Raw genomic sequence first — 15,204 nt, forward strand, 5'->3', positions numbered from 1 at the left:
AAATATTTATAAACTGCCACTTAATTAAATCTTTGTATGACCCAAATTCATGTGTTTCCCCTACCCTATTATGTATTATTCCCTATATCGTATTCCCTAGAAATTTTTGCATATGTTGACCCTTTGTTTTTTTTCAACCTTAGTATATACAACTAACTAAATCATGATTTAGACTAGAACATTATTAAGGAATGACAGAAGTTCCTTTCTGATTGCCCAGGATATTCAAGCTAACTCCCAGTGCTAGCTTACTTTGATTACATACTGGCAGAATCCTAGATCCTTAAATAACCCCAATGATGAGGATTATAGAGTACTTTTTAAAAGCGTGAAGGAGAAGTCCCGGTTCTCTCTGTCCCAGACATTACAGATAGAGTCTACTAACAGGACGTACTGAAAATGATTAGGAGGTTTTTAGGACCCAGGGGAAAGCAAGCTTTCCTGTGGAAGGACAGAGACTCGGGCGCACACGCCTCCTACCAAAATCACAGCCCCGTGGAGCTGGGGCTTTCATTCACAGCTTTCTAGAGAGATCTGAGCCTGAACCTGCCAGCAAAGGGGATCTCACCCACCCAGCTCAACAGCGAGGACACCTGCAGATAAACATACCCCAAAGCAAGGTTGTGCAGCCGTGTGAAGGTATTTCATTTTCTTTTCTGTATTTGCAGCGCCTCCCAGTCCCTTTCCCTCCACCCCGTTGCAAAACCATGGCTGCGGCGTTTCAGCACTTCTGTTCGTGGACAGCTCTCATCTGCAATCCCTCTGCACTTCATTCTTTCAGTCCCCTCTCTGCCTCAGCTGTTCATCTATCTTCTCTTGGCACTTGCTCAGTCTGTGCTCCCACGGATCATCACCATCACCATCACCATCACTATCTCCATCACCATCACCATCATCATCCCTGAAACAACAATCACCACAACTATGTCATGTCATTCAGACAAAGCCCCGGATCACGGCTTGCAGAGGAAGAGAAGCACAAGTTTTTAGGGATGGAAGGAGAAAGTTCAGATGAATTGCTCCTCCTAAAACAAAGAGAGAAGCCTGATTGGGAGAAAGGGAAAGTGAAGGCAAGCGAGAAAGACGGCCAGCTAGGCAAAGACAGATGGGGCACTTGCCAAAGACCAGCAGTTAGCCAGCTGTCTTTCAGCATATTTACGGACTGTTTAAGTTCAGGGTATTAACACTGGCCAGAAGCATAGTGGCGTTACGATTATGTATTTATGTATGTATGTATGTTCGGGCACACACACAAAAGCTCTACTGTTTCTGGTTTTCCAATGAAGATTCATCAGGGAGGAGGGTGGGGGTGGCTGATGAGTCATTTTCACCCACACTCCCCTGTTTTCCTTCCTGAGCATTTACCGCAGAAACTCGGGAATTAAGTTTTGCTGATTTTTTTTTCAGATAGAGACATTAAATGCTAACTCTCAAGCCCAAATAAAAATAATGGTGATGATGACAGTTAAGTGGAGGCTGTTTTCCCTGTGAAGTGGCCTCTGTTAGAAAGGTTTCCTCATTGTTACTTGAGCTTTATTTCAGACATTAGAATCTTAAACCTTTGTTTGAATCAGAGAATCTTAAATATTTGCTTAAATAGTCCAAGAAGTAATGATATTCAGGAGCAGATGGCCAGGCTTTGTTCCCCAGTGTCAGTGACTGGATCACAATTGGGAGTAAGAGACTGTGTGCTTTCTCAGGAATCAGCCAGTAACACCATTTTTCTATAATAGTAAAGGGTAACAGACTGCAAAAAGGAAAAGGCATTTTATGTAACTGTATGCTGTCACACTATGTTTTCTTTTTTCTTTTTGACTTGCCTAAAAAGTAAGTTTGATCATCTTAAAAGTCTCATACTGATTTGTAGTTTAGGGTTCAAATACAAGTTCACAGGGTACATTTGCTTTAGCCAGGGTCATCCTTCTTAAAAGAATTAACCAGCATTAACTCAAGGATTCTACTGGGTCATTTCCATTCCAGAAACCTTTGAGTGAGTGAGACTGACATGCTGAATAATATGAACAAATAAAAGTAATTAGAGATGGTGAATCTTAAGACCTTTTGGAGGAATATACTTCACATTTTGTACATTTTCACTTTTTTTCTTTTTTATTGAAGACAAAGGCCCCTTTTACCAATTAAGTGTCTATATTTTCTATATAATTGGCACCTTATTTAAAAATTAGAATTGTGGATTTTTTTTTAAAGAACAGTGTCAAGTACCATTTGGCTATTACTACTCAATTTAAAACAAAGCACAGTAATGGTCAGTTAAAAAAATAGCATAATTTGTTTGGCTATACCTAAAGCAAATTTAATATGAAACCATTACTTCAGCATTAGAGATTAAATTAATAATCTGAGGTCTCTTTTAGTTCTGATCCTCATGATCCTAGAAATGTATAGGAAACAAAAAGACATATTATTCCCAAATAAACAGGACTTTTAAGATTATCCCATACTTTTGGGATGAATAGGAATATCAAATTGAAAGTCATCTTTTAAAATCTAATACTACCAATTATATACATACACACATCATTTCATTGGCCCCTGAATTGCAGCCACCTCCAGGGTGGAAGAAAACAGCTAAGAGAACTAAAGCAGAGTGCTCATCACATTAGTTATTTGGGGGCAGTAGAAGAAAGACATTTTCTGAAAAGGACATGAGGGAAATCATTCCATCTTCCCCAAAGTGTACTTGGATCTGTAGTGTCTATGAAGAGCGGATAATACCTCTATATTTAAAGCCCCTGTGCAATACAATGCAAAGAACTCAATTTATCTGCTTTCAAAGGATGATGCAGCCCTGCCAATATTTTAAACCTGCTCATAGAGATTAATCTATCTGTTTCCAAGAAGATACGCAGATCAGGAGACCAATGCCTCAAGTGCTCTTTTTTTTTTTGCATTTAATAAAATTTTCTGACCTTGAGGAAATTACAGACTAATGCTGCTTTAGTGAGATTTGCAGGGTCACATATTACAAGGCAATCCTTCCCCTGGCTAGAAATAAAAGATCTGAGTTTATTAATTTTTATGGAATGTATGTCTCCACCTTTTTCATTCATTGTCCTGGAAACGATCCATTTCCCACACCTGTAACAATAGAACTTTATCATAACCTGAATAAAGTTTTAAAAAGTAAATGAGAAATGTCATTTTCCAGGAATAAAAAGGAATATATTGTGCAAATTATCAGCATAGTCCCCCTTCCCTTTTTATAGCACACACCAAAGTTTAGTCATTTTAAAATCATTAAAAGAAAGTATGATGTAAAGAAATAATAAGAAAATCTGGCTTCAAATCCTGGGTCTGAGAAAGGTTATGTTATTTTGGGAAGGTTGTGTTACTTTATTTCTCTGCCTCAGTTTCCCTACCCATCTAGAGGTAACTACTAGAGCAATGAATAGAGCACTGGGCCTGGAGTCATGAGGACATGAGTTCAAATCTGGATCCAGATACTTACTACATGTGTGGCCATCGGCAAATCATTACACTTCTGTTTGCCTTAGTATCCTCAACTGTAAAATAAGGCTAACAATAGCAATATTTCTCAGGATTATTGTTAGAATAAAATGAAATAATACATAATACCTGGTGCATGATAGGCATTATATAGCTGCTTATTCCCTTCCCCATCAAAAAGAAGATAATAATACTTTCTCTATCTACAAGGCGATTGGGAAGAAAACACTATACAAATTGTAAAGTATTATCTCTCTCTCCCTCTCCCTCCCTCTCTCTCCCTCCCTCCTTCTCTCTCTCTCTCCTTCTCTCTTTCTCTCTCTCTCCATATATATGTATGTATATATGTGTATATGTATGTATGTATACACACATTTTCTGTCTTCGTAGAATCATAAAACTAGAAGGTCGTAGAAAGACAATTTAGTCTAGCTTCTTCCCTTGAGAAAGATGAATATATAATCTACCCTGTACTGTATATTATTTTTTAATGATGTAAAAAAGGAAGATCCCTTAACTTCCATGAGTAACTCCTTCCAGTTCTTTATCACCTTAAATTAGGAAATTTTTTCTTGTCTTCAGAGTCATTCCTAGAATGTCAAAACAAGGTGGATATCCTGGGCCTTATACTTTGTGGGTACTATATTGCATGTAATCATAGACAGTCTTGGTATGGATAAAGGAGTGGTTTAACTAGCAAGGTCTAAAAGAATTTGTGGATCTTCACAATGTAGTTAGATTTCCACCTTCACTGAGGCAAAGTCCTACCTCTTTTCTTAATCCTATTGCCCAAACAATTGTTTTCTGCCCATTTTGCACCTTCCTTTCTCCTTGAAAGGAATTGAAAATGTTTAGTTCTACCTGATTTCACTTAGATAAAAATTCTGGGACCAGAGACCAAGGGAAGGGTTGAACCCACATTGTAGTATACCAAAGTGATTCTAATCTCATGTCTCCCTTTCCCTGAAATCATTGTGCTTATACCCAGCCATATTTTATCTAGTTCATATCCATTTTTTGCTTCATCCATCTTGAATATGGAGAATAGATGATTAGCAATTTCCTGACAAAATCCCTTTAAACACTTCATCAGTAATCAGATCATGCCTCATACATCTATAAACAAGTAATCCTTGTTATTGAATTCTTTCCTTCCAGGATAGGGAGAATGATTGGTATGTCAGGTCAGACACAATGGGTGACAGAGGATGAAATCTCTTGTAGGTTTTTCTCCATTCTTGAGTCAAATAAGAATTTCTTGGTACTCCCTTTTTTCTATGACTCTCCATGGCTCTAGGTCCTCACTTTTCTACCAATTTGGGGGGTAGGGAGAGGGAGGAGGAATCATAGATAAACCTCTTCCTTAGATGAACCCTGAAAAAATAGCATTGAGTCCATAAGACCTTTCTGTTCATTCACAATCCAGCTTAAAGATGTAACAGATGATATCTAGTTCACATTTCTGGCATCTATACATTTCATATGTGCCTTACTCCTCTGTGTACAAGAATGCATTGTCCTTGGTACACATTAACTGAGATCATGGAGGAAACAGGAGGGGGATCTGCAAATTGGAGATGCATGACTCTAAAAATCTGTTCAGTTTGAGGAAGGGAGAAAATGATGCAAACTTCAGGCTTTCTCCATAGGTCATCACCTCGTCTTTTAGTCTGTCTCCTTCCAATGGGAAATTTTAGGGGAAGAGGTAATATGGGGTCATGAGGATGTATATAAACCTTCTGCGAGATTTTGGAATGAAAAAAGTTTTAGAGTTGTCACTCCCCTTGGCTGATACATAATCCATACATCACATTTATGTATATATGTATGTGTGTTTGTGTGTATTTAGGGAAGATGCCATGTTCCATATGAATCTGCATGTCTATGCTATATAAAGAGAGTGTCAGCTATCATACTGATATGTGGCATGGGGGCCAATATATAATTCATTCTCTCTAGTGATGAACAAACCAGTTTCACCACAAGTACCAGAAAAAAAAATCTTTTCTATGAGATAAGTTTTGAATCCTTAAGAATTACAGCTATATATTTAAGGCATTGTTGCTCATTGTCCACTCCTGTTTTAGAGATTGTTTAGGGATACTTAATATGTTATTGGCCTATTTTCTACAATATTTACTGCCAGTAATCCCAGTTTGTCTTACTTTTAGTGATCTGTTTTACATCATAATTGTTTGTGAATTTATCTTGTTACATTACTAGTATTAATGTTATTAATTATGTTATTACTAGTATTAATTGCTCCAGGAATGCAAGAAGCTGATCATATTTGGGTCTTTGATTTAATCAGTGTAGAGAACTTCTAGTGAGAGAACTTCCTATAACAATATCAGATATGCAACTATATTGCATCTTATAATATTGGAGGATTGTCCGGGATGGGACACTAAGAGGTTATCAATCAGTCAACATGCCTTACTAAGTGCATACTTTCTGTTAGGGCACATGATTGGTAATATATTAAGTGACCTATCCAAGGATGAACAACCAGCATGTGTCAGAAATAGGATTTGAATTTGGGTCTTCCTGATTGTAGGCTAGACCACTCATTAAGCTTCTTGTCTCCTGCTGGGCTAGCATGGTGTCATAGACATCCACGGATGTTGTTGAAGTCAAGTGATACAAAATATACCAAATACATTGCAAACTTTAAAATGTTATATGTTGTTAGTACTGCCACTTAAATATGTATTGCATTACATTGAAGCAAGCTACTGCAATGAAATATAATGTGAATTCTTTTTTTTTTTTGCTGTAGGGCATGGTGGATCTCTATGCCCCAGTGCCTGTATATCTTATTTCCCAATTACATGTAAATAGTATTATTAACAGCATATTATATATAAACATTTGATTTTAAAACTTTGAATTCCTATAATGTGAATTCTATTCTAAATAACAAATATCCACCTCAATGAAGAAGAAAACTCTTATGTTATAACCAGGAGTCATTACTGTTCTTAACTCACCCTAGTGCTTCCTAATAATCAACCCATTGGAACTGAACAATTTGAACCAGTCCAATCTTTTCATTGAAAAAAGAAGACATTTTGATGCATGGTTTCTATGTTCATCATGTAGAAAGCTCTGGGCAAAGCTTTACCTGACACTTTTCCTGGGCATATTCACATTAATTAGCTCTTCATACCTTTTGTTATTCAGCTTTAGAATTTTTTAAAATAAGAGATCTCTGTATTTCTACCTGAGTTGGAACTCATGCCTGCCTCACAGTTACCTTTTTAGCAAATACAAAAGCAAGTCCAAGCAGATGGTTTTGTGCTTGGGTACTAAGTTAGAGCATGGTTGTGATGTACAGGGAGTCTATATCCATGAGTATTTATGCTGAAAGGGGAGCAGTGAGCTAGTCTGGGACAAGAGTAGCAGATGGAGGTACCAGTGAGCCAGAGGATGGATTCTGTCCACTTTGATGGAAGGTGCCTCCACCAAAGCAGAGATAAAGCTTAACTACAAGGTTGATAGCATTAACTCTTTCACCCATCATAAAAAGAGTGAACTAAGAATCAGGAGCCACTCCATAACTAACAGGGAGAACTTCCACTACTGACATGAATAGAAGACATGATAACACTTTCATTGGAAAATGATTCTTTTCTGATCAGGTCCAAAGAGTCTCTGGATGAACTGTTCTCAGAGAGGAGTGATCCTTCTACTCAGAGAGTATAACATCCTTCAGACAGGAATTTAGGTAAAGCTGTCCTTAAGAAGGTCAGAGTTCTCCCATGTGACTCCCCAGTTTTCCTCTAGAAATATCAGTGGTCCATTTTAACTTCCTTTAGAAGAAAGCTACCAGTTTTTATTTCTAAGGAAATAGCTTATACTCTCCCTTAAACACATTTTTGTAGCACTTTAAAGCACCTTACATATCGTATCTCATTTGATCCTCACAGCAACTTTGTGAGGTAGGTACTATTATTATTCCCATTTTACAGATGAAGAAATTAAGGCTGAAAGAAGTTAAGTAACATGCCCAGGGTCACACAGCTATTAAGTGTCTGAAGTAGCATTGGAATGCTGGTCTTGCTGACTCTCTATTTAATGCTTTATCTACTCACTCTGTCACACAGACTCTCCAAATAAGGCATGAGTTTGAAAAGTCTTGCAAAGCAGACAAATTCATTATAAATATAAGACTAGGGGAAGCAAATTCCACCAATATGGAAAGACCAGGCAGCCAGCTTTATTTGCTTGTAGGACATTTGGGTCATTTAATTCCATCACGAGTGTGTATGATTAATCTCATGGTTTTATGTTGATAATTTCATATATAATTTCCTTTTTTATTAATGTATTAAAATCTTTGCATCTGTGATCCATGCAACACATTAACTTGCTTTTAAACTACTGAATATTTTTTTGCCTTTTTTTGGGAAGGCAATTGGGGTTAAGTGACTTGTCCAAGGTCACATGGCTAGTTTTTGTGTTAAGTGTCTGAGGCTGGATTTGAACTCAGGTCCTCCTGACTCCAGGGCCAGTGCTCTATTCACTGCACCACCTAGCCACCCTTATTGAATATTTTTTTTTTTAAATAAATTTCAATGTGTTAAATGCTAGAACAACTTTTTCCACTTCTAAGAAATGCTGACTCTGAGCTTGGGCTAGCTACTTGAGCTCTCATCATCACAGTCACTTCTGTAAGATTACAGAACTCTGAGGAGGTGCTTCCCTTCAACAGAAGAGAAAGTTCTTCCTCTAGAGCTCCCTACAGCAATAAAATTACAGGTCCAGTCAAACAACAACCTTTCAGGCCCTCCCAGTTAGTCTCCATCAGGTCTCTGTCTATTCCATTCCATTTTGTCTTTTACATGGTTGTAGTTGATTTGTACTTTTTGGCTTTGATTTTTTCACTTTTCTTCATTTAATATAGGTCTTTCCATAGTACTTTATAGTTCTCATACATATCAATCATATTTGCACTATAATATTTAATACATGACTGTACTACAACTTAACTATTTTACTGTTGGATATTTAGGTTACTTACAGGCTATTTTTTTAAATTAAAAAATAATGCTATGTATCTCTTTGTGAATAGCAAGTACTTTATTCCCATAAGACTCACAGGTATAGTTCTCACAGTGGGATTTGGGGGTCAAAGAGTACACTTCCTTGTGTGCATTTTCATATGTCACATGTCTAAGAGCACTAAAATGCCCTTCATATATATGGCTCATTTAAAAAATTTTCCTCTCTTTTTTATTTTTTAGTTTACACTATTCATTTCCACAAGATTTTGAGTTACAAATTTTCTCCCCATTTTCCCTACCCACCACCCCAAAACAGTGATCCCCTCCCCCAATCTGCTCTCTCCCATATCTTCCCCCATCCCCCCTCCAACTTTCCAGTAGGGCACAGTGGATCTCTATGTATGACTCCTTTTTCAAAGTTTTGATGTTCATATTTCTGGAGCAAATTTTAGATTTTGAAACTTTTCCCTTCCTAGATTCTGTCAATATTATTATCATTTATGGAAATATTTCCAGTTTCATGCAACTTTCCTTTTATTGTCTTTTGAAGGGAAGGAGGTTCTAATGGGAAAAAAACATTGGAATGGAATGGAGAAGCATTTTCTAAGCCCTTATAAAGATCATTGGGACTAGCACTTACATATAGATGGTGTTATGCAATTTACAAAGCACTTTTCTCACAACAATCCTGACTGCGAATATTGGCATCCTCATTTTATAGGTGAGGAAACTGAGGTCCAGAGAAATTGTAAATTGGCCAGTGGTACAAGTTATTAAGTAGTGGACCCAAGACTCCATGTATGATGTTCCTACTTTATGCTTTGCTGCTTCTTTGCAGCTGTATCATTAATTTTCTTTGTAATTTTGAGTGAATCATTTATCAGTTTCCATTTATATAAAAGGTGATGATAATTGATAATAACAACTAAATAAATGTCACTTTCTATTTAGATGTAATGACTTATGAACCAGGAGTTTTCCAATATATGATCTCATTTGATCTTCTTAACTATCTTAGGAAGTAACTTTTCATAGATAAATAGATGATAGATGTGGTATGGTGTAGTATGTTATACAATAGGACATTTAGTCAGTCAGTCAATAGACAATAAGCAAACAATAAATTGAATCTGTTATATGTCAGGCACTGTGCTAAGTGCTGGGAATACAAAGAAAGTTAAAAGACAGTTCCTGCTCTCAAAGAGTTTACAGTCTAATAGGGGAGGTAGAAAAAAACTATGGGCAAATGAGTTATATTCAGGATAAATTGGAAATAATCATCAGAAGAAATGCACTAGAATTAAGAGGAGTCATGAAAGGCTTCCGGTAAAAAGGTAAAATTTTAGCTGGAATTTGAAGGAAGCTAAGGAATCCAGAAATTGAATATGAGAAAGAAGAGAATTCCGGGAATGGAGGACAGCCATTAACAATTTCTGGTGTCCAGAGGTGGAGTGTCTTGCACGAAGAACAGCAAGGAAATCAGTGTCATTGGATCGTAGAGTACTCGGCAGAAGTATAAGGTACAAGAGGAGTATAAAGGGAAAGGGGAAGGTTATTAAGAGATTTAAGTGTTGAACAAAGGATTTTATTTTTGGTCCTTGAAATGATAAGGAATCACTAGCGTTTATTGACTAGGAAGGGAGTAACATGGTGAGCCCTGTGCTTTAGGAAGATCACTTTGACAGCAGTTGAGCTGAGAATGGACTAGAGTAAAGAGAGACTTGAGGCAAGCAAACAAATCCTCAGTCTTTTGCCATAGTCTGGGCATGAGATGACGAGAGTCTGCACAAGTAACAGCAACGTCAGTGGAGAAAAGGGCCTTGTGAGAGAGATTGCAAAGGTAAAATCGATAGGCTTTAGCAACAGATTGAATATGGGAGATGAGAGAGAGGTGAAAAGTCAAAGATGACATCTAGGTTTCAAGTTTGGGTGATGAGGTGGATGGTGGTATCCCGGACAATATAGGGAAATTTTGAAGGCAGAGAGGGTGTATGTGTGTGTGTGTGAACAAATGGGTTCCATTTTGGATATGCTATGCTTAAGATGTCTAAAGACATGCAGTTCCAGATGTCCAACAGACAGTTGGAGATGCAAGTTTGGAGGTTAGGAGAGAGGGTTAGGTAGAGCTGGATAAGTAGATCTGAGAATCATCAGCATAGAGATGATATCAAATTCATGAGAGCTGATGAGAATCTCAAGTGAAATAGTACAGAGAGAGAACAGAAGTGGGCCAAGGATAGGCAATGTGTTAAGGGTCAGAAATATAAATACAAAGAAGCAAGATGGTTCCTGCTCCCAAGAAGCTGCCATTGTAATGACGGAAGATGATACATCAAGGGAAGGTAGAAAAGGAGAGGAGAGGATATGTGTGAAGGCAAGGCTTGGCAATGATGTTAGGAAGTGACAACTTGCCTGGAAACCAGGCAAGACAAAGCAAAAGTTCATTTAAAAGAATCCAGGATGGTTCCAGAGGCAGAGGCCAAAGTTTCAGTGGAGGGTGGGAGAGACATTTAATGATGACCAGAATTCAGAAAGTTTATCTTATTTATTTGTAAATTGAACTGGGAAATGACCTATCTCTCAGGTCTATAGTGGCAATAGAATAAGATAATTTATATAAGCATGTGTTGAAGTAGAAACTACTATATAAATACAAGGGTCTCATAGCTATAAGAAGATGTAATCTCCCTCAAAGTAAGGACTTGTTCCTTTTTCATCTTTTTATACTTAGTACCTAACTCAGTACTTCAAATGATAAGGCATTTATTAAATGTTTTTCTTGTTTAGTTGTTTTTTCAGTCTTGTCCGATTCTTTGTGACCCCATTTGTGGTTTTCTGGGCAAAGATACTGGAGTGGTTTATCATTTCTTTCTCCAGTTCACTTTAAAGATGAGGAAACTGAGGCAAACGGGGTGAAGTGACTTGCCCAGGATCACACAGTTAGTAAGAGTCTGAGGTCAAATTTTAACACATGAACATGAATCTTCCTGACTTCAGGCCTAGCACTCACTGTATGCACTTAGCTACCTCCCAATAAGTTTTTACTGAATTCAAATAAAATGTTATGATTGCTTCTTACATTTATTTATTTCTTCATTTGTTCTATAAATATTTGTAAACTTATTACTATAGAAATAATCCTGAATATGTTGAGAACTAGGGGAGACTCAAAGGTAAGCAAGGCTATCTATAATTGACTGAGTTAACAGGAAAGAGAAATCACTTCTGACTTGGAGAATCAGGGAGATGGCATTTTAGGTTTGCTTTTTAATAACAGATAAGACTTTAATAGATTAAGATGGGGAAGAAGGACATTCTAGGCATAAAGAATGGTATTAGCAAAGATGTGAAATAAGAATACTGATGCTAATAATAACTGACATTTACATAGCACTTTAAATTTTTCCAAAGTGCTTTATGGACATCAATCCACTTTGCCTGGAAATAATTCTGAAGGGTAGTTACCACAGGTATTATTATCACAGCTTTACAGATAAGGAAACTGAGTCCAGAAAAATTAAGCTACTTACACAGTTAGTAATTATCAGTAATTAGCAATTAAAATGCAGGTTATAAAGGACTTTGAAAAACAAATAGAGGTTGGGTTTTTTTTTTTTGGTCCTAGAATCAATAGGAAGCTAAGAGAGTTTATTGAATTGGGGGGGGGGGATGGAAGGGATCTGTACCAGGGTGGTGGCAGTGTCAGAGGACAGAAGAGACCATATCTGAGAGATGTTACACAAAACCAAAAGGTGTTGGCAATAGATGGGTGAAGAAAAATGAGGAGTCAAGGATGATGGCAAAGATGTGAGCTATAATAGGAGAATGATGGTGTCCCTGGTAGTAGTAGGGTAGTTTGGAAGGGGGTGGGAATTTGAGTGGAAAGACAAAGAGTTCAGTTTCAGATGTGATGAGTTTTAGATATCTGCAGTACATTCAGTCTGATATCTAATAGTCAGAAGGAGATGCAACACTGGAGATCAGTGGAAAGGTTAGAGCTAGATAAGATCTGAGAATCATCAACATAGAGATGACCATTGGATTGCAGGAATTGATATAGAAATAGTATAGATGGAGAAGAGGAAAGGGTCCAGGACAAAGCCTTGTGGGACACCCACAGTTAGCAGACATGACATGGATGAAGATCAGCAAAGAAGACTGAGAAGGCGCAGTCCAATAGATAGGAGGAGAATCAGGAGAAACATGTTATAAAAACCTAGAGAGGGGGCAGCTGGGTGATGCAGTGAATAGAGCACTGGCCCTGGAGTCAGGAGGACCTGAGTTCAAATTTGGCCTCAGACACTTAACACACTTATTAGCCATGTGACATTGGGTAAGTCACTTAACCCCAATTGCCCTCCAAAAAGCAAAAACCAAACAAAACCAAACAAAAAACAAAAACAAAAAACCTAGAGAGAAGAGAGTATCAAGGGAAAGGGAGCAATTGATAGAGGCAAAGATTCAAAGACCTCAGGGAGGATGGGGACTGTTAGCTAAATGCCCATTAGAGGATGAATTCAAGTTATCCGGCCCAGATGAAATTTACATCCTTGAACCTGAAAGATTGCTCTGATTGCTGAGCCCCTGAAAGTGATATTTGAAAGATTATGGAAAATTAGAAATTTTACACAGGACTGGAGAAGGAGAAATACTGTCAGGATTTTGGTGAGTAGAGGGCAGAATCTGCAAAGTACTGTTTCACTTCCTGGTGGAATTTGAGATCACTAAAGAGATGGTTGGTAAATATTTAGAAATGGAAATGGTGAATGAAAAGCATAAACATGGCTTATCAAGAATAGGTCATGCCAGACTAACCTCATTTCCTTTTTGTTCAGTTTATTAAACTAGTAAATACCTTTGATTGCTATGTAAACAGCTTACCTAGATTTTGCAAAGCTATTTTTAAAAGCTTTAAAAAAAATAAGGCAGCTGAATGGAACTATGAGTAGAGCACTGGGCCTGGAACCAGGAAGATAAGCTCAAATCTAGTCTTAGATATTGACTAGCTCTGTGGTTCTAGATAAGTCTCTCAATTTCTGTTTGCCTCAGTTTCCTTAATTGTAAAGTGGGGGTAATAACAGCACCTGCCTCCCAGGGTTGCTATGCAAACCAAATGAGATAATATTTATAACACACTTAGTACAACAAAATGCAACAGCATGTAGTAGGTGTGTATAAATGCTTATTTCTTACTTTCCCCCTTATAAAGTATCTTGTGCCATTCTTGTGGGGAAGTTAGGTGCACGTGGGCTACAATTACACGATTTCATAATTGGTTGGGTGACCGGACTCAAAGAGTAGTTGTTAATAAGTTAATGTTAAAATAACAGCAGGTCTCCAGTAGAGCACCTTAGGAATCTGGGTTATTTAACATTTTTATCAATGTATTGGATAAAGGCATAGATGCTGTGCTTTTTCAGATAACACAAAGCTGGAAAGAGCAGCTAACACATTGCATGATAGAGTCAAGATCTGAAAAATCTTGACAAGCTAGAATATTTGGTTGAATCTAATAGATAAATTTCAGTAAGGATAAAAAGAAAGTCTTCTATTTGGGCACAAAAAATCAACTTCACTAGCATAAGATGGGGAGATAGATAGAAATTGTAGTGAACTGCAAGTTCATCATAAATCCACAGTGTAACATAGAAGGAAAAAAAACCAAACCCAGTGCAATATTGGGATACAATGAGAGGCATGACTTTCGGGAATGGGGAAATGGTAATTCCTCTCTATCCTGTTGTTTTCAGATCACATCTAGAGAAGAGGGCTGCCTCATGGGCGTCATGACTTAAGAAGGGCACTGATAAGTTGGACAGTGTCTGGAAGAGAACAACTAGCATAGTAAAGAAGTACATGCCACTTAAGTACCAACTGATGAACTGACTTCATTTAGCCTGGAGAAGAAAGGACTCGTGGAGAACAGCGTAGCTCTATTCAAGTATTCGAAGGATTGTCAGGTGAAGGAAGGCTTAGAAAGAAGTAAGAGCGATGGAAGGAAAGTTGCAAAGAAGCAAATTTAGGTTTAATGTCAGGCAAGATTTCTAATAATTAGAGCTGTGGAATGGACTGTTTTGAGGGTTGTAGGTTTCTTGGAGATCTTCAAGCAGAGATTGAATGACCTCTTATTTGAAAGTGGAAATTGATTTGGGATATCAAAAGTGGTGACTGGGGTAACCTCAAACTTTCAAATTCTGTGATTCTTGCAGCCCATATCTGCCACCTGTTCCATATTCTCACTGCCACCACCCTAGTATAGAGTTTTATTACCTGGACTGTTACAGTAGCCTCCTAACAAATCCCGCATCTATTCTCTCTTGCCTCCAAACCTTACATCAACCACTGCCATAATCTTTCTTACACATTCATCTGGTCACAACACATCTCTTCAATACCCTTCACTAGTTCTCTTTTACCTAAAGTTCAAACTCCTTAGCATGACATTTGAGGACCTTCAAAATCAGTTGACACCCTACTTTTCTAGCTTAATAACAACCTATATCTAAATACTACCTCTGCACCTACACGCTGGTTATGACCCCCCCCCACAGTGTTTTTTATGTCTGAAATATCCTGTCACTCATTCTTTGCCTATTGAATTCTTATCCATATTTATAAGTCCTACCCAAATTCCATTTCTTCCATGAAGCCTTCCATGGATCCTCCCATCAGTAATCATGATCCCCTTTGGATTTCACACAACCTTTTGTACCTCCTTTATGTATTTATT

The 15,204-nt window shown here is 37.6% G+C and overlaps 1 protein-coding gene across 1 annotated transcript in view; it reads left to right on the forward strand.

The window, feature by feature from the left end:
* Nucleotides 1-492: 492 nt before the first annotated feature.
* Nucleotides 493-15,204, forward strand: part of CLVS1 (clavesin 1) — a 231,255-nt gene continuing 216,543 nt past the window's right edge. The window contains exon 1 of the mRNA XM_069100013.1: nt 493-639. The gene's annotated coding sequence lies outside the window, so the exon portion shown is untranslated. The remainder of the gene's footprint in view (nt 640-15,204) is intronic.

Source organism: Petaurus breviceps, unplaced genomic scaffold (assembly GCF_028583685.1).
Source record: "Petaurus breviceps papuanus isolate PSGF00001 unplaced genomic scaffold, PetGlider_PUasm1.0 38, whole genome shotgun sequence".
NCBI lineage: Eukaryota > Metazoa > Chordata > Mammalia > Diprotodontia > Petauridae > Petaurus > Petaurus breviceps.